This window comes from Haliaeetus albicilla, chromosome 25 (assembly GCF_947461875.1).
Source record: "Haliaeetus albicilla chromosome 25, bHalAlb1.1, whole genome shotgun sequence".
NCBI lineage: Eukaryota > Metazoa > Chordata > Aves > Accipitriformes > Accipitridae > Haliaeetus > Haliaeetus albicilla.
The window spans coordinates 3,779,923-3,798,936 of record NC_091507.1 but is presented as its reverse complement, the minus strand read 5'-3'; the positions used below and the strand labels follow the sequence as shown (position 1 = coordinate 3,798,936).

The following is a 19,014-nucleotide window of genomic DNA, read 5'->3' as shown; positions in this document are numbered from 1 at the left end:
ATCATTCTTTCCCACACACTAGGCAAAGATTCTTGACCTTCTGATTTGGAGCAAAACCACACCTATTAGTTAATTAATTTGTCCATTATCACCTGAAGACATATGTAAGCTTTTCACCCTACACGAGAGAGAACAGAGTAAGTAAACAAACATCTATTGTAAATATGACTAAATCCCCAAGCTTGCTTCATTTGCTACAGTGCATATGCCATCCTAACACCGCTTAGTGTGTATCTGCACAGCAAAGCACATTAACACATATTTTTGAAATCTCTAATGGATAAGTCTTAGCACAGCACTTTCAAATGAAATGGTCCAAAGCTGGGAAAATTAAGTAAGTCAGTCACCTTTCAACTCTAATGGCTGGACTTATGCCTGGCCTGAAGTACAGCATTGTACAATATCTGTCCTTATCTTCTAACTGGTGTCACATCTTTCATAGTACTTTCTACTAAGATGACATATCACAACATCAAACATCTTTATTGTAAACCCTAGCTTTTCCCATATAATTGCAGTCATGAAATTAGTTCAGTTTTGGGGAGTAAGACTTTTGCAAAATCAAGCAACATGGGTTTGTTTTTCTGTCTGCTAAAAGCCAGATTGTCACTTCTGCAGGGTGAGTCTTTATTCACACAGTGGAAGACCTACAAGATCATCAGGCAGGACTAAGGGTCTTACAGTTGGAATGAAGCCCTTTTTTAACAGCACCTTATGGTAAAAAAATTCCCAGAATTTTTTACATTGATGCTGTCCCATACATCTAGCTTACAAATTTTAGAAATGAAGATGCATAAAGTTATTGGTACATTTGACTTTTTAATGGATTATGTATGCCTCTAGCCCTCACATGCAAGGTTTCAGCGCCTGGTAGAAAACGTTTATTTACACACACTACGTAATGACCTCAAGACTGAAAAGGCCAAACGCCTTTCAGTTTGATCAGAAAACTAAGCCTTATATTTTAGCTGCTTTTAGAGACGTTAAAAACTCAACACCCCAGAATATTGCAGTGTCTTTTTAATACCTGTTAGAAAGAAAAGCTTGCTAGGAAAACAGTTTTCCAGAGGATTTATAAAACAAAACTCCATTGATCGTCCCATTACACCTTTACACTGCAATCCTGTAAAAAACAGGTACCATGAGGAACGGTTCTTTCAAGAAGAGATAGGTCAGACAGTTTAATGGAGAAAGAATGGGAAGTTACAGGGGCTGTTGTGAGTGTTTAACCCCCTTTGTATGCTTCAGAGGTTGTCTTTATCCTCCTTACCTTTCTGTCTACTGCCTTCCTTCTCTTTGCCTCCAAGCTCTTGAAGTTTATGAACTATTCCTTTTTCTTGCATCTGTGCTTACCAGGGCAACTTCTGATTCTACAGCACTGAAAAGTCCTATTTTCATCCTCAAGGCTTTCAAACAAGCTTCATTCACAATTTCTGTATAAAGGCTGCTTCCTCTGCTTTCCTAATGCAATTTTAAGATGAGAGTGTGGTAATCTTTTCCTTCCCCGCAGGCTCCTCCTGGTCTCCTCTCCCACATAGTTGTTTTCCCTCTGGGCCTCTCTCTGTCCCTCTCTTCTGTACTTTATTTTCTGAGTAACTTAGTCTAGTCTCAGGAATGCACCCTGGTATTTCAAAATGTACTGCTGTCAAGAAAAATAGAGAGCTGCTTCCCCTGTTGTTCTGTAGGAATAGCACACAAACAGCCAGAGCTGCCCCTTTCCTTCTCTTTCTCTTCCCTGGCATAGCACCAACCAACGGCACAAGCATCAGCCAAAAGACATTCAGAAAGACTAAAAAATACATAGGGTGGCAAAGCCTACCTGCCTGATGAGGTTAAAAGCACATTTGGAAAGGCAAGGGATTGAGATGGCATTTCCCCTCTTTCTTCCAGACCCTTCTCTTCCCCCTGGGTTTACCCTACAGTTCTGCGAGCTCTAGTGTCCAGATGTCTGGGGAAGGAGCAGGAGGTTGAAGACAGAGGCCAAAAAACTGGGGGCAGGGAAGTGAGGAGGCAGTATTAGAAATCCTACAGCACAGTCAGAGTGAGGAGCAGCAAGGCTCCATCCAAAGAGGCAAAAAAAAAAAATAAAAATCACTGGACTAGGAGAATGTACTGGAATTAGTCTGAAAACTCAAGGGAACCTTAGGGAAAAAATCAGCACCATTGGTTATTAGTCTCTCTTGGGGCATACCTACTGCATCAGCTCAAGACAAACAGGGAAATAAAGTGCATTTCTCCACAAACCTGTTTTCTCCAATAACCGTTTTCAGATTTTCTAGACCACAACGACACAATCTGTCTTCCTAAAGCTAACTTCTCTACAACATTTACAGGTATAAATTCATATAAACAGACAATAGAAAAAGTCACAGAGATAGACAAATTAGACAAGATCCATGATCCAATATCCTAGGATTTCTGGTCCAGAAACACAGATGATGCTCAAGAAACAACTAAAGTCTTTTGTGGGCAATCATGCAGTAAGATCAAGCTAAAGGGGGAAAGGTTTGGGGGTTGGGGTTTTTTTTGCTATGTTGGCCAGGAAGCCTCTCTTGGAGGCTGTAAAGTAACTTTCTCAACACAGCCATAATACGAGCTTTAACAAAGATGAATGGAATGTCCTGCACCTGGAAAGAAGTAATCCCAAGCAGCAGCACAAGCTGGGGACTGATGGGCTGAGGAGCAGCCCTGCTGAAAGGGACCTGGGGGTGGTGGCAGGCAGCGAGCTGAACAGGAGCCAGTGGTGGGAAGGGAAGGTGGCCAGCAGTCTCCTGGGCTGCACCAGCAAAAGTAGTCAGTAAATCAAGGAATATGGCTATTTCGGTCTACTTGGCACTTACTAGGCCACATGTGGAATACTGTGAGCAGTTTTGGTGCCCTCAGTTGGAGAAGTTGGGAAGGGTCCAGCAGAAGCCACCGGGATTATTAGGAGGTTGGAGACCTTGACATATGAAGAAAGGTTGGAGGAACCAGGTTTGCTCAGCCTCAAGAAGAGAAGGCTCAAGGGCGATGTAATCACACTTATTGAATATCTAAAAAAGTTAGTTATAGAGGAAACAGAGCTACTCTCTTCACAAGGATGTCCGCTGACAGGACAGGAGGCAGTGGGCACAAGCTGCTTTGAGGGAAATTCTGTCTGGGTATAAAAAAAAATTAAATAATTCTTCCCCATGAGAGCAGCTGGAGATTGGAAGAGGCTGCCCAGGGAAGCGGTGGACTTTCGTGCTGGAAATGCTCAAGATTGAGTAAGTTGTTGTAGTGACCTATGTTGAAGAGAAGGTTGGACCAGATAATCTCCAGAGTCCAATCTGAACTTTCTGTGAATCCCTATCTGTGCACAGTCTTGCTAGCTATATGAATAGTATTGTCAGTCCACAATCATTTTATTCCTCAGGCATTAGGCTTCTACTACTCTGGAGATACGTGGTATTTATTTTCAGTCACTGCTAATCTTTCACAAGCAGTTTACACTTTAGTTATCTTTAAAGGGAGGAGGAGCATGGGAGGCAATAATACGAGTTCTCCCATGACAGTTTCTTTTGCAGTCAAGGAGAGTTGTATTATGGGAGGATTTTTTAACCTTCAGTAACAAAGCTTAATTAGGGATCAAGAACAAATGTTATAGCACAGAAGAGGCACCCCGAATGCTCATTCTTATCAGGCTTTTGTTCCAATTAAGCTGGTTAACAAGGGATGTAAAAGCATTTGCACCTGAAGTATACTCAAAGACTTCAGATAGCTATTACAATTTTAAATTTTACTTGAGCTGAAAAATCTGAGTATGTGGGACCTTTTGAAGATTAGACGTATTGTGAAGAAATGGTGAGGAACCTGTACAGCTCTTCCTTCACTAAAATATTTCAAAACTGCAAGGAACAAGCTTATGCTGAAACTCAAGAACAAATTTCTTATTGTTCAAGAAAATACAAATGAAAATAAAAACTGTAAAAAAAAATATCAGGAAAGAAAGCCTGGTTTTGCTCTCACACTATCACTTGATCTGTTCAGCATTTGTCACAAAGGTGCAAATTTACTCACAGACATACTTGAATAACTACAGTAACACAGTATTTTGAAGGGGGAATCCACCCCACCTCCCCAATCACACTGACTTCAGCAGAAGCAAAATCAGGTTTCAGAGCTGCCCATTTCAGATCGAGAAAGGCTAAGGAGCAAAAGGTGCAACCTTGCAATACCCTACATTGGTTACACACCAGTAAGGGGCATAGGTGTGGATGGATACGTAAAGCTAAGGAAGAGACAAAGCTTTCCTTTGCTGGCACTTACCAAAACACTGTAACAGCAACAGATTATTTTTCCATTAAAGCAAAGAACAGTAGCATTTAATCCTCTAGTTGTTCCCTGACTTGAGTCCTGGCAAACACAAAGTCTTGCCTTACAAGTCCAGATAGTAGGAGAGAAAAAAAGGGTGTAAACATAAACATGAAGGAAAGTCCTTGTGATTTTGTTGAAGACTAAAAAAACCACCTCCGTTTTTCCAAGAGAAATACTGATGACTTCATATGAGGCCTTACATTTCACAAGGAAAGTATATGGCGTGATTCCTTTAATCTACTCTATTTTATATAAGCATCTAGGTAAAGTTAAAAATGATGTTTTCTAGCGATGAAAAACATGCATGGGAAAGGCGTACATGGCTACATGAGCTAGCACAGTGATTCTTTATTCATGAACTTTAATGAGCTGTACATGCAAAAGGGACAAGATACTTCTCAGAATTTGTAGCTATAATTTTGCTGTGACTAAATTCGCTCCTTTTTGTTGCACAGAGGACATATATAAAAGGGAAGCCAGTTTCAGGAGGTTTTGTTTTGTATCAGTTTTCCCCAGATCTCTAGAATTAGCCTGAAGGATCCTTTTAGAGAGCAAGTAAATATATATAAAATATTAGGACAACACTGCAATGCAAAAAGGATGTTAAATTGCTCATCCAAGGAGATGACATAACGAATACTGACATAATTTCCAAGCAGCAAAGCAAAACTAGGTCAAATCACATTGACCTATCTAACATAATAAGCCTTTTTTTTTCAGATTTTTACAATGTAGACTGTGTCTGCAGGCATTAATGTCCCCTGTTATCAATGTATAGTGTTGTCACTCTGCTTTAATGTCTTATCACCATGTTGTGTTAATTAGACGAAAACAATATAGTGCACTTTTGAACTGCTTAACTCACAGTTTGAAATCTCTGCCTAAACTATACTTCTGAGGTTATCCAGTTCAAAATGAAGTCATAGTCATTAACTCTTTACGGTCACTTGTTTGAATAGGTCCTACTAGGCCACTCATAGCGTAACTTTGCATACAGCTCAAAATCTAGCTTCATAAGTTGCATATTATTTGTCAAAAACAAGGTCTACATAGCTCACACCTGTCAGGGAGCAAAGTGTGCACTAATTTTGATGTCACTTAACACAAGGCAGAATCCAGGCATACGCACTCTCCTGAGCATCACGTGGACAAATCTGCCCAGTGCTGGGCCATCACGTGTCCCTGCCCAAGAGCTTTATCCACATGCGGTGCTCTGAAAGGGACAGTCCTTCTTCTTGCTCAGGGCAGCCTTCCCTTCCCCTGCTCTTCTTGTTCCTCTGCACCTCAGATTTACAGCACATGTATTTTTCAGTGAGACTATAAACGGAGTCATGTAGGTTTCTGCCTACAGCCTCTTGCGACTCACACAAGAACAGAAACAGGAGAAGTGAGAGTGGTATCTGTCTGTATCCCTGCCTCCAGAGCTGAGGTGGGACCAGAGACCAGGCTGAGAGCTTGAGGCCCCAGCTACCCAGGGAGCTAGAGCTGGTCGGGAAAGAGGAAAAAAGCTGAGGTAGGAGACAGAGGCAGACCTTGGTGGTCCACAAAGCAGAAGTTGTCAATAGAGTACATTTTCCTGTTCAATACACAGATTTTGCAATAAGGGCATAACCTTAGGGGGAAAACCCCAACACATTCCAAGGATAAAGCTTCCTCCAACACTTTTGAAGCTTGCTTGGTGATGAATAGTATCTTGAAACTGGGATGCTGGCTGTTCTTATGACGGAGTGGCTGAATTTGGCAACTCCAATTCTAAATATATAAATATGTATATGTAAATGTGTAGTGTCCCTCTTTTTTTTTTGTTTTCTTCTTTTTTTTTATGTCTCCAATTATCACTCAGGAAGAAAAAGAAAAAAAAACCAATGCACAAAACAAACCAAATAAAGAAATCCAACAAAAAAAAAAGAAGGATCATGTTTCCATATGGGACACCTACTGACAAAATAATTTTTCTGAGAATCATTTTGCTGTAAAATACTGATTTCTCAGTATGTTTTGGAAGAAAACATCAGTCTCAGCTAATGCTCAGAATACAGGTTCTAATAAAAAAAAAACCAGAAAGGGAGATCCCAGAGATGGTTGGAGGGGTCTCATCTGAGCAAGCTCTCTCTTCACCTGAGTCTAAGTAGTGCATCGGCTTGCCGGTATCACAAATGAGTCCGACCTACCGCTGTGGTGGGGGGTCCCTCTGAGCTCCTGCTGCAGCTGTTCAGTAATTAAATACCTGCAGACCCAAAGAGCCAAGTTAATGCCATTAGTCATGGGCACCTGCTCGGGACGCAGGGTGCCGAAGGGAGGCGGCGGGCGATGCCGCGGGCCCGCAGGTGCACAGGCAGCACAAGGCGGCCGGGGCGCAGCGTGACGGGAAGCTGTCGGCGCCGCCGGAGGCGTGAGAAATATGTTGGCCTCCCCACCCCAAAATGTGGAGCGACTGTCATAGTGTGTCACCAGCTCCTTTCTGGGGCCGTGAAAATATCCCTCCATAAATATTTTCATTACAGTCTATCACACTACAATGAAAAATCCTGTCAGCCCCGTGGATCTCCTCATTTACTGTCCCACTAAGCCAGGAGTAAAAGCCTGGACTCTCTTTTATTTGTTTTACTATCTTAAAGTTGTTCTTGTACCCAGCTATCTCAACACTCATGCAATCGCAAAAGTTTTATCATACTTCTGGGCCAAACAAACATCGCCTATTTGCCAGCTTTTTTGTCTTCCCGCGTCCCCCTGGGAAGATAGAAATCATAATGATAACCAACCATGACATGACAGCAAATAGGAAAGAATTTTAAAGAATTAAGAGCTATTTTTATTGTTTAGAAGAGAGATCTATTGTTTAGAAAAGAGATTGTTTATTGTTTAGAAAAGAGATCAAAATCAGCTTCCTACCCTTTAGCGCCTTTCCCAGCCTTCAGACAGAGTGGATTCTGCACTGCAAGCCAGGGATCTCAGGGATATACAGTAATTCCTTACAGCTTGCTAAAGCATTACAAGCTCTAAGCTGCACAACTGTAATAAAAGACTTCAAACCCAAGAAAGAATGGCGTACCCTAAGAAGTCTGAAATTCAGTTCAAACTCCAGCACACATTCAAAAGGCTATTCACATGGTTGTATGCGAATATAGGTCTACTCCTTTCTCTCAGCTCAGTCTTCGCCCTCAGCCAAATCAAATTGTTTGTTTCTCCAAATCAAACTGTTTCTCCAAATGCTGAAGCATTTACTGAGCTTCAGCATATCCCCTCAGCATTACCACGAGCTCCTCGTTCCCCGCCGTTCGCTTGCCTTGACCCCAGGCTCCAGCAGCCCCCTTACCTCTGGTGCTACTCTGCGGAGGGACTCTGAGCTCTGACAACTTTTTGCCGGGCTCAGAAGCTGTTGAAGCCCTCCATGCCGCTGCTGCCTGCCTCCCAGTCCCTCCCAGCCGGGAAGCCCTGGGACTAGGCAGCGGTGGGAAGGCAGCAGAGTGCCGGGCAGGCGGGAGGGAGAGAGCTGGAGACAGATCTCATCAAAGGTAGGAGGCCTGGTGGGGATCAGAGAGAGGGAGATACACATCTAAATTATTCAGGCGCTAATAAAAGCTTTAGGTTGGGTTCTGTTCAAGACACGAGACAAAGCTGAATTTCGATGTATTTCAGGCTGCCATCAATGCAGAATGCGGTGTTACTTAATAACCTGACACTGACAAACCAACATTATTTTAAGAGTATTCCACATAAAGTTAATGAGGAAAGTGGCTATGCCTGATTTTGTGTTTTTATAGCTTTAGCTTTAGGTTGAAATTCTACCATGTGAAGATTTTGAGAACTTCAAGTCTGACCTCTACAGGTAGGCTGCTGAAATAGGTACAGTATCTTTTGATCGCAAATTGTACACAGGACTTTTAGAAACTGGGGAAAGGTAATGGATCAGATGATGCTACATAACATCAGGTTAGCATCGTTGCATCTCTAAAGCCATATTTTAAAAACACTACTATCTGTAGCATCATCTGTGGTAATTTGGTTCCTACAAACACTTTCTTGCAAAATGCATATACACTGCAGCACCACCAGAAAAAGCTTATCCAGCATGAGCATTTTTACATTCAAAAGTGTTTTGCTTCTGCTTTTTATTATCCCTCCCCCTTCGTCCCCAATCTTCCATATGATCTGCTCTTTCAGAGCTGCAGAAACAAACGTTACTTTGAAACTGATAACATCCATTTGCGTTTTGCAAAACTGATGTTTTTAAATGCCCTGATTGGTGCCACCTTTTCCTAATCAGAACCAACCACTCTAACAAACTACCCTTTGTCCGGGGATCCTGTCCCCTCTGTTCCCACCAACCTACAGCACATGTTGCTATAGCTACCCTGCATGTCTATTTACCACACAAGTGATCAAAGGGAGCAGACAACACACATACACACACGCACAAAAAAACCTCGCCAGGCTTCCTACCGAGCAATGTCCAGCCGCTAATTAACTGATACACTCCCAGCCTGTGGACTCTGTACACTTGTTTTCTTTATTCTACGTGGTACACAAAAAAAAGCGGCATTCTCCGAGATGCTCATTCTTCCCTTACAGGCCAAACAAACAACAAAACGTCCCAGGAGGAACTTTAAAAGAGAATTTCCTAAACCAAGGCTAAGGATTACAGCACTCCAGGATAAGAATACAGCTTTTCTACTGAGGAACACATTAAGAATTTTAAAAGGTATGCAAAAGAAAATAGGAAATAAGAAACACATGCTAAGAACTTAAACAGCTGTAAGGAAAGGGACTGATTTTGAATTTTGCATGTGTTTTGCACTGAAATTGTATGCAGCATTTATTCAGTTGGTGAATTATAGGCACACTAAAAGCTATGACTGCAGTCGTGACAAGTAATTGTAATGGCTTTATGTGCCTTAGAAACACAGTTTTTCATTTTTAGGTGGCCTGTCAGTTAACAGTCGTTTTGTTGAATGTGATGAAGGGCTCAAGCCTGCCTTGATGAAAGTCAATGGGGCTTCAACAGGAAGAGGCCAAAATAAGGAGTTGCATTTGTTGTCAGTGACACTCCCACAAGCTGCACTTCAGGGATATGTTGTGGGCGAAAGTGAGTGAAAATGAAGTATTAAAATTCATAAAACATTTGATTTTCTGTGAAGTAGGCTTAGGGAACTTGAAACAGAGCCCACAGTGCCCTCTCCAGTTCTGCAGCAAACTCGGGGAATCCAGCCACGTAACTGTGTCCCGCCACACGAAACCACCACGCTACCACACGAAGGCTGAGCATCTTCTCAGGAGTTTCCATCACTTGCAAGTTTCCTTACTTAGGAGTTTCTTTTTAAGTAATAAACTGAACCAAGTACTCTGCAAAGCAGAAAATGTGTGACCTGCAAAGGATTTTTTTTTTTTTTGTCAGGTTAGCTGGTTTTTTTTGTCTTGCAACCATGTTAGATATCTTTAAAAAATTGCACTTCTGGCTCCTAACGCTAGTCTTATAACATGCTAGCACACTCAAATGGGTATATTTCCTGCGGATGCTTAAACTTTTACAGGTACACAGTGACCAGTATACTTTCCCAGATGTCACATACACAGCAATGGGATAGAAATTTTCCCATGTTGGTTACTGGAGCTTATATGTGAAGTCATTCAGACAGCAAGGGGACACCTCTTGCTGAGGTTTTCAATTACCACCTAAAAACGACTGCTCCTTTATACCGTCTCATTTAGAAATCTCAACGCGACATTTACACCACCCCCTGTTACCTGCTAGAGACTATTGGTCTTGCACAGTGGTGAAGTAGGTTGAATCTTACCAACTCAACAGGCCGCATATTACATTTCCACAGTAATTCCTGCACTTCTACTGGGGAAATTAGCGCATTTGTCTTGCTATGTACTGTTGTTCTGTACACGCGGGCTGCCTTTGGGCCAGATCAGTCATCAGCATAATACACTTTGGGCCAGATCAGTCGTCAGCATAATCCACGGCTTCACTCCAACACCCGCAACACACTGCCTGCTCGATGGTTAACTCCGCAACCCCAAATTAAGCTGTAGCTCCCACCAAGAGCCTCTCAAGGTGGGAGCAGTTGCTCGCAGAACCTGGTAAGAGGAAGGAGTTAACTCACCCCTGACTGCCTTACAGCCAGCTGGCGTAAGGGCAGGGGAGCAAGAGAAGGGCAGGGAAGGCAACCGGACAGGTAGGGGGGAAACCGGGGAGAGGGAGGATTGCTGGGCAGGGGAGAAGATGAGGTAAAAAGTTCTTTGTTGCTCTGAATAGGATGGCAGCAAACGGGCCAACAGAAGAGTCACCTTCTGTGTATTCCTCTTGCCTGTAACTTCAACCTAGAAGCAGGAGCAAGGGCTCCAGCTGTACATGACCTTCCCGTCTGCTGCAATGGAGTTCCTGAACGTTTTGTGCGCTTAGTTCGCAGCTCATCACAACCTCCGGTTCCCACTACAGCGTGCAGTCTGCTACCCTGGGCCGACGCGCCCCGTGGGTCTGTCCCCCCTCCCCTGCCTTCACTGTCAGCTCCCCGGATTTTGTCCCTCAGGCCCTAGCAGCTCGCCCAGACTTTCCCCGCCAAACTGAAAATATTTGCGCGCAACAAACCAACCAAACCCGGAGGAATACTTCTAAACTGTTCGCTTGGCACGGGGAGGGGGGGGGAAGAGAGAAACCGCAGTCGGAGGCAGGTGTTTAAACAAACTCTGGCAGGGCTTCAGCCGGCGCTCCCCACCCACGCCCCGCCGGGAGGGGACACTGCGGCGGGGGAGAGGAGCGCGGAGCCCGCCCGCCTCAGGAGCCCGCGTTCCCCTCAGGAGCCCGCCCGCCTCAGGAGCCCGCCTCCCCCCTCAGGAGCCCGCGTCCCCCTCAGGAGCCCGCCCGCCTGAGGAGCCCACGTCCCCCTCAGGAGCCCGCGTCCCCCTCAGGAGCCCGCCCGCCTACAGGAGCCCGCCTCCCCCCTCAGGAACCCGCCCGCCTCAGGAGCCCGCCCGCCTCAGGAGCCCACGTCCCCCTCAGAGCCCGCCCGCCTGAGGAGCCCGCGTCCCCCTCGCTGCGCTCCTGCGGGGGAAAGGGAGGGAGGGAGGCAGACACCTACGGGGCCGGGCCCTGCAAGAATAAGCCCGCCTGTGTCTGTGCCTGCACCTCTTTTTAGGCTGGAATGTCTCCCTCCCCTCCTCTTTTGGCGGCGGAGGGAGGGTTCGTGTGTGCATTAACACACACACCGCCCCCCCCGCCTTCTGACTTCCTTGCCTTGCTCTTTTAACCCACCATCTATGAATCTTCATTACCCGTGAAGCCTTATACCTTAGGTAGAAGTACTTCAGGAGAGGAAAGGGCACGTTTCACAGAGCGTTTTAGTTTTTATTATTGCCATCCTGTAGCATTGCTGCTGCTTTCTCATTCCTCGTTGGCAACCCCCTGTGCCAAAGTACCCTCTTGTGGTGATAATCATTTCTGATGACTACGTGCATCCAACTGACCAACTTGAGCTATGCGGTATATAAAACGCCCTTCATTTTGCTTCGCAAGGACAAGAATTCCCCTCTCTCCTTCAAGAGCCATAAAAGTATTTTTTTTGGCTAGTGGGAGAAAGAAATACCTTTACTCCTCCCATCACCTATATCCTCTTTTTCTTTGGCCTTCCCCACCTCCTGTAACTTACAGAGAACTGGTGTAAGGAAGCTGAGATTTGCCACCACGGTTTCAGAAAGTGAGCGGAAAACAAATGCTCCATTTGCACTACAGGTGCAAAATCCTCACACATGCGTTCCCTGGACACGTACTATAAAAATCCCACTGAGAGCCGAATGAATAACACCCACATAGAAAAGAACCCAGAAGACTTCTCTCATTTCCTCATATTTACCCATTGCCTACCTAGAAAATAACATATTAAGTGCAAGTTTCACAAGTGGACTGGCAAGGCTTTTTAAACTGGGACAGATCTCTGATTCAGTCTTAAGATACAGCCCAGCCAGTTTTCCTTGCTCCCACAAGGCTCTTCTAACCGTACATTGTTGTTGTAAAACTACGAACAGCGAGAATCAAAAACATTTTGCCACTGTGCCTTTTAACTGCGAGAACGAGAATAAAAGCTCCTTTTGTCTCCTCAGGTGAATAGAAGTCTTGAAAAAAAAAAACTCATTTGAATAATCTTAGGGGAAAAACCCCCTAGAAAACCCATCTTAAAGTACTTTCGTGAAACAGTAAGACAGCTTGAAACTACTACATTTTAAAACAATCAGAAGATTAAAGCACTGGCAGGCAAGGAACTCATGCAGAGCTGTTTAATAAATTATCCCTGGGCTGAATTATTGGCATATTTAGGCTTATAACACAGCAAGTTCTTTCCTTTCGCATGTCACAAACAGGGCTGCGAGACAGCCTACACAATGCATTTAAACCATGGCAAACTGGAATTGATTTACATCCCTCGCGAACCGCTTTCGTGCCCCGTACAACCCCGAAAGGCACAATGACCTGCATGGCATCACTGCCTGCCAGGAGGATTACGCAAAACCCCCTCAAATCAGTTAAAATTTTTTTTTTTAATTTATTTTTCCCCCTTTCCCCAGCCCGGAAACTTCCTTTTGACAAGGCTAAGAAACAAGAAGAGGGACTTGGGGGGAGCAGCTGGAGCTCTGCAGGGGTTGGTACCGGTACTACCCAGGGCCGGCGAGGCGAGCCCGTCCCGGGCTGCCCGGGCTGGCCTGGCCGGCCTCGCCGGACAGCGGCTCCTTACCTGCCTCATGGTGAGATTCCCATCATCCATCCAGCCGGCGAGGGGCTGCTCACACCGCGCTGCTCTCGGCAGCGCACAAATCCATCAAGTTTCCCACCGTAAGCAAGTTTTTCCACCCCTCCTCCTCCCTATTTTTTTTTATTATTTCCCCCCCCCCTTTTTATCCTTTGCTGGGGGGGACGGGACTCTTCTTAAGACAATGTCAAGTTTCCCAACCTTCTTTCCCCAGCCTATTAAAAGTCGGGAGCGGGGAGGCAACTGTCCGCCTGGCTCTTATTTCAAACCGCAGCGCAGGGATGTAGTAGTTGGCTGAATTAGGCCATGAAATAGCCTCGCCAATCAGGAGGAAGGGGAGGGAGGTAGAGCACATAAAGGCTGCCTACATGAGGATTAGGAAAGCTTTCAAGGATTTAAAAGACTGAAAGCAGCTGGAAACAGTGTCTAGGGCTACAAAGAGGGAAGTCAATTTGCGGTGTAAGAGATTATTCCCATTCTCATCTAACTGCTCTGGGTCTGCCTAAAGCTTAACGGGCTCCCAGGACTTCAGCAAGAAGATGTGAATGTCCAGTTGAAACTACTGAAACGTCGGGGTGACGCAGAAACACTTAACAGCCGCCCGGTAAAGTGGCAATATCCCGTACTAGTCGGAGCCACATGCACTCCAGAAGCACCAATTTCCTCACGTCAGATTAAAAAGTAAATTACATAATGACATGAGCAGGAAATAGTAAAATACAGTCTGCCACCTACATCAAGAGCAAGTGTCTGTCTGCCGGAAGGAACAGAAGTACGTGTGTGAATCCATAGGCTTTGGAAATGTTTTATTGCGAAGTTTTATTTGTCTCGGTAGCAAATGTTTAATCATCCATAGCATTAGAATGTTATTTGCTTTCCCTTCTTTAGGGAGGGTGATTTCCTCATTCCTGAAGCTTAGTTCCTTATGCAGGGTAACACTGGACCCCACATGCAACTTTAAAGAAAAAATAATAATAGATTTTGGGGGTTTTTCAGATTTTAACAATGAGATCAGCTTCTATCTGCTGCCCCTTGGTGGCTCTCATTAAAATAAACAAACAAAAGGCAAAATGAAAAATCCCAAATCTGAAGTACCATTGCTATTTGAGTTACACATTTCTTCAGTAAAAAAAACCAACCAGACAAACAAAAACCCAAACCTGCAAACTCATACCACCCACTCTTCTCCAGATTCTTTGCCTCTAACTTAATATCAGTTCAGAAGCCTGTTAGTCTCTCTGTTCTGCTCTAAATGGAAATCTGCCTTTTGATCTCTGGGGACAATCAGGAAAATCTGATGTCTGAAGAAAAGCCCCAATATCATGGATTTGCTTCTGCAAGGGCTTTATCTACCAATGCGAAAAGTAGTCACTATCCAGAAAAATTCCTATCAGTACAAGAAATCTTACTGAATTGAGCTGCAGAAAAAAAAATATTACAATGATGTGCTGCCAGGAATTTAATTAAAGGCTTCCTGAAATATATTTCCTTTCAACATATGATAAGCTCCAGCACTGGGTATGTCACAGGGAAAGGAAGAAAAGGTCTGAAAAATTTATTCATTTGCTTTCCCATTTAAAGACAATAATGATTTTGCTCATAAGTGCAACTAAGAAAGGAGTTTGTGTAATATTGGCACTGTCCAGCTCAGAAGCAAGGCATGGATGGAGGGAAAACTTGATTTAAAGCACTATTGCACTTTATCCAGGGCCGTCTGTGCTCTTGCCTGGTCCATGCCCTTCAGTGGAAGAATCCAGTTATATGCTTTAATGTACAACAGAAACCAAGTCTCTCCAGGGATCAACATAGTGCATTGCATAAGGGTAAGACCAACCACTTACACTAGCCATCGTGGACACAACTTAGTGATCCTCCAGTGACGGTCTAGTCCTGCACACTTGCACAACAGCTTGAAGCAGCTGCAACGCGCAGAGTGAGGTGCATTAAGAGCACTTAATAGGAATGCTCGTCCTCTGTTCCCCAAACATAGCTCAGTGGACACGTGTCACTTGAAATGAGTATGTGGTATGTGAAGACCTTTTACTGTGGTTAAATCTAGGACAATCCTCTCCAGGATGCATTCAAAGGAAGCATAAAAATGCTTTTATGAAGTAATTAGAGCCTTAGGGATAAACTTCCCTGGTGAAGGTGATTTAGCAAAAGGTGCAAAACTTAGAAAATTCTAAGGATTATAAAAGGATTCACCCCAAAACCTTGTATTTGGTTTCAGGGCTTTAAGAAGGGGATTCTGAGGACAGTTTCAGAGTTTCATGTGGAAACATAGCAAAAGATTCAGTAAGAACTCCAACATTATAAAGATAAAACAGTTGCAGAGCTTTTCTGGAAATGCACACCTTTTCATATACAACATGCTCTCCTTACAGGATGGGATGGGAATTACATTTTTCTGAAAACTCAGCAGAATGTGGCATCAAAAAATGTGTTAGTTCTACAGGATGAAAACTCATTTTTAGTGTTAGCAAAACCATAAAATAATTAAAAAAAAATTCATCAGTGACACATGTTCAGGTTAGGGTGTGGATGTTTTTCTACTGAAATAACCAAGTGTCATAGACAGCCCCCCTTCTAATACCACCATTCACTTTCCACCTTTGAGGAACGTGCTTTGTGGTCAACCCACCCGGCAGCAGTACTATCGCATGCAGTGGATTCAAAAAAGGTTCTGCACTTAACTTCTTAAGGTCTTCTGAGTGGCACGAGAGGAAGAAAGAGGGTCCACATGTGAATTGGTTTTGAAGGTAGTCAGCATCCAAACACACAATGGTAGAGCAAAATGAGGAAGAGGAATTGCCACTTGGGATGCAAGAAAAGACCAGTGCTGGTTTTTACACCTTCCTCTGAATATCCAGGTTCACATCTATAACCCAAGTGTATGTGCGGCCATGAGAAAGTCATACAGTCTTTGGGGAAGTGAAAGAAGATTCTGTCCCTGAAGGAGGAAACTTTTACAGTTTGTCCAGTGGGAACCTGCAGAGGTAAGGGCAGCCAGAGGAGGTGGTGCCATATATAAGTTCAGGCATCGCTGGGAGCAAAGATCTGTATAAGCGACACCAAAAGCATGGTTGGGAGCCCCATAGTTTTAGAGGATTCTTACGGAATTAATTCCAGTTAAAAGACAAAAGGCCACAAGTACGCCAAACCATTGGCAGTTTTGCGTTCTGTCAGCTCTGGTTATCAGTACTAATGGTCAGATCGCCCTTATCAAACATCAGTTTAATCTGCCCTTGGAGTTATGAGTGACTCCAGCAGACATAGAAGTACCGAAGTAGCTCCGACCTTGCTGCTCGCTGCAGGTGTCTGCCACACTCCTTATCACACACCAAGCACCTCCCAGGCAAAAAGGGCAGACGCGCAAGTCCTCCATCTAGCCTCATGTCTCAAGCACCACGGTGTCCCATTCACTAAAGCAGAGGCAAGGCGGGATAACATTAGCTGGCCTTCCACTGCCAGCAGCATTGACCGGCAAGAACTTCAGTGTGGTCCATGCTGTTCTGCTCCTGACCTGGCAAAAGTAGCTAGCAGGTACTTGTGAGAGCTCACAATCCTGCCTCCTATTGCTACTTAAGATAAAGAAGTAATTTTAGCATATGTCCTGAGCTGGCTGAACTAGCCAAAAAGCTTTGAGACTTCCTATAAACATGCAGCAAAACCCACCACCATGTAATACCAGTTACAAATTGTACGTTATGTACAAATATCACATATTTTTACTAAAGCATATTAAACTTGGTGCTGTGTGTTCTCTGTCAGCATGTCAGCTCTCATTCTGGAAAAGTTCAGCTGAGTTTAGTGGGATGAGGCTTAGTTCGGTGCTCATCAATGCAGTGGACAAGTTTGAAGGTTTTAAGTTGTGGCAAGGCAAGGACAACAGTCTTGATACCAAAAATTTAGCACTGTTTCAAAATCTGAACCTTTTGCTTATTCTGATTTGTTAAGTAAACCTTCCTTAATTAGTTTCATTCTTTCCAATCAATTACCAGACACAGGAACAGTTTTGAACTGGTCGAGCAGATGCAAAGCAGCCTAATGTGGCATTACTCAGTCACTGGAGTTTTTTTGGTGTAACACAATTTTATGTAGTCCAGACCAAGCTAGGTCTGCACCAGTTGCAGGGGGAGCGCAGAATGGGAAGTGCAGAAAAGGACTTTCATTAGCTGAATTCCAGCTGCCATGGAAATTTTTCTGGGCCCAGAGAATTCAATATACGCTAAAGACAGAAGAACCACTCTGTCTCCTTACGGAGCTGTGCCAAATAGAGACAGACCAGACCCCAGGATCTGATTATACGGTAGGAGTGAAAGAGTTGCAGCAGGGAAAAATATGACCCAGCACATAGGCTAGAAAGAAACAAACCTAGCTTAAAAAGCAGCATCATCAGGTATGAAGTCAATCACAAAGAAATTGCCTTTAATTTGCAATATAGACAACGGATAAAAATAAAGACATGCTTTTTTAAATTAAACAAGCAGCTAAACTGTTGCACTTTGAGAGGAAAAGGTAATATTCACACCCAAACTATTGGTGTTGAAATTCATTTGTAATGGTTTTTATAGTCCCTCCTTGGCAGTTTCAAACTGGCACCCGCAGGAAGAGCAGGATGTCCAGAATACAAAATACTGCTTAATAACCCCAGTAATACTAGAATATATAACTCAAGGCAACACTGGAATGTAAAAATAACCTCCAGAAGAACTGGCACAAAATACGAGGTTGCAAGATGTAGAAAATTTTCTGAGAAGACAGTATAAAACCTGAAAAAATTCCAAAATAGTGTTAATAAGAAAAACTGTTCTCAAGATGTGAAAGTGTCACACAATAATTTTAAAATATATACTTAATATGTGTGAATATAAGAATGCACAGGGCTGGATCTCACAAGGCAGTACTTAACTGCTTTTATCAGCATCTCTGCAGTGAATGCAATGAAGATAAACTAATTACCCTGGCAGAGTGTCTGACTCATGGGTATTTAAATGCACACACATTTTCCAAGAGAAGTTTAAAAATATGACCAGCAATGTCAGACATCCTTAAATTTACAAATACATACTGAAAGCCACAGTGCACAAAGATGTCCTTAAGGCAGACCCTTGGGAAATTCATTGCCTTTCAAGCAAGATGACTCAGCCTTTTGGCAGGGTATCACTAAAACAGGCAGAGCTGAGAAAGATCAGAGCATCCTGTAGGCCTCTTGGTGAAGCGGTCCTTAGATGACCATTCATTCTCGCTTGGTTATTTACAGTATCCCTCAGACTGCTCTGATCTCACTTGGGGCTGCACCAGCCACAGGCAAGAGAAGGGAAGATGTCTTCAGGACAACGTTTTCCTCCGTCACTTATGCAGTCTAAGTAATCCACAGCTCAGGCAGACAGAAAGGTGGTTAAAAAACGATCCATCTGCACTTGCCTTAATGACAACACTGACTAGACTTTTTGATTAAGATATTTTAATCAGAAGAATAATATCTGCTGGATTTCATTTTACCACATCTGCTATGAGGCAAATACTTGATCTGCTAGGCTGAACAAGTTAGTGCACATCCACGTGTAATAAATTAGTGATAAGAAGACCCTGTGATAGCCTATTCCAAAATTATATGGAAGTATAGTAAGTTAAAAAGACTGACAAAGAAGGATGCTATAAGGGTTCAGAGTTTCTGAAACATCTGTTCTCTGGTATATATACATGTAGTTTTAAATGGCAAACATAATTAGCTTACTGTTGTTTCTCCATTTTATTTCCTAGGGTGTTTTTAATTAGTTGATACTTCAGTGATAATTACGCCTCATTACTCTTAAAAGTAATAGATAATAGTTAAATGACACCAGTTTTTTCTTAATATTCCAGCCTGAAGAAGTCTCCATGAAAACAAGAATGATAAAGTAACAAGACATAAATTGCCTTATGTTTC

General features: G+C 43.5%; 1 protein-coding gene across 3 annotated transcripts in view; it reads right to left on the bottom strand.

The window, feature by feature from the left end:
• Positions 1 to 13,319, bottom strand: part of MID1 (midline 1) — a 161,235-nt gene extending 147,916 nt beyond the window's left edge. Inside the window, exon 1 of one of the 3 annotated variants that reach the window (XM_069770411.1) lies at positions 13,068 to 13,319. The gene's annotated coding sequence lies outside the window, so the exon portion shown is untranslated. Of the gene's footprint in view, positions 1 to 1,270; positions 1,466 to 7,651; positions 7,787 to 13,067 lie in introns of those variants that run through there. The other 2 variants (XM_069770414.1, XM_069770412.1) reach the window with 2 other exon arrangements.
• Positions 13,320 to 19,014: the final 5,695 nt, after the last annotated feature.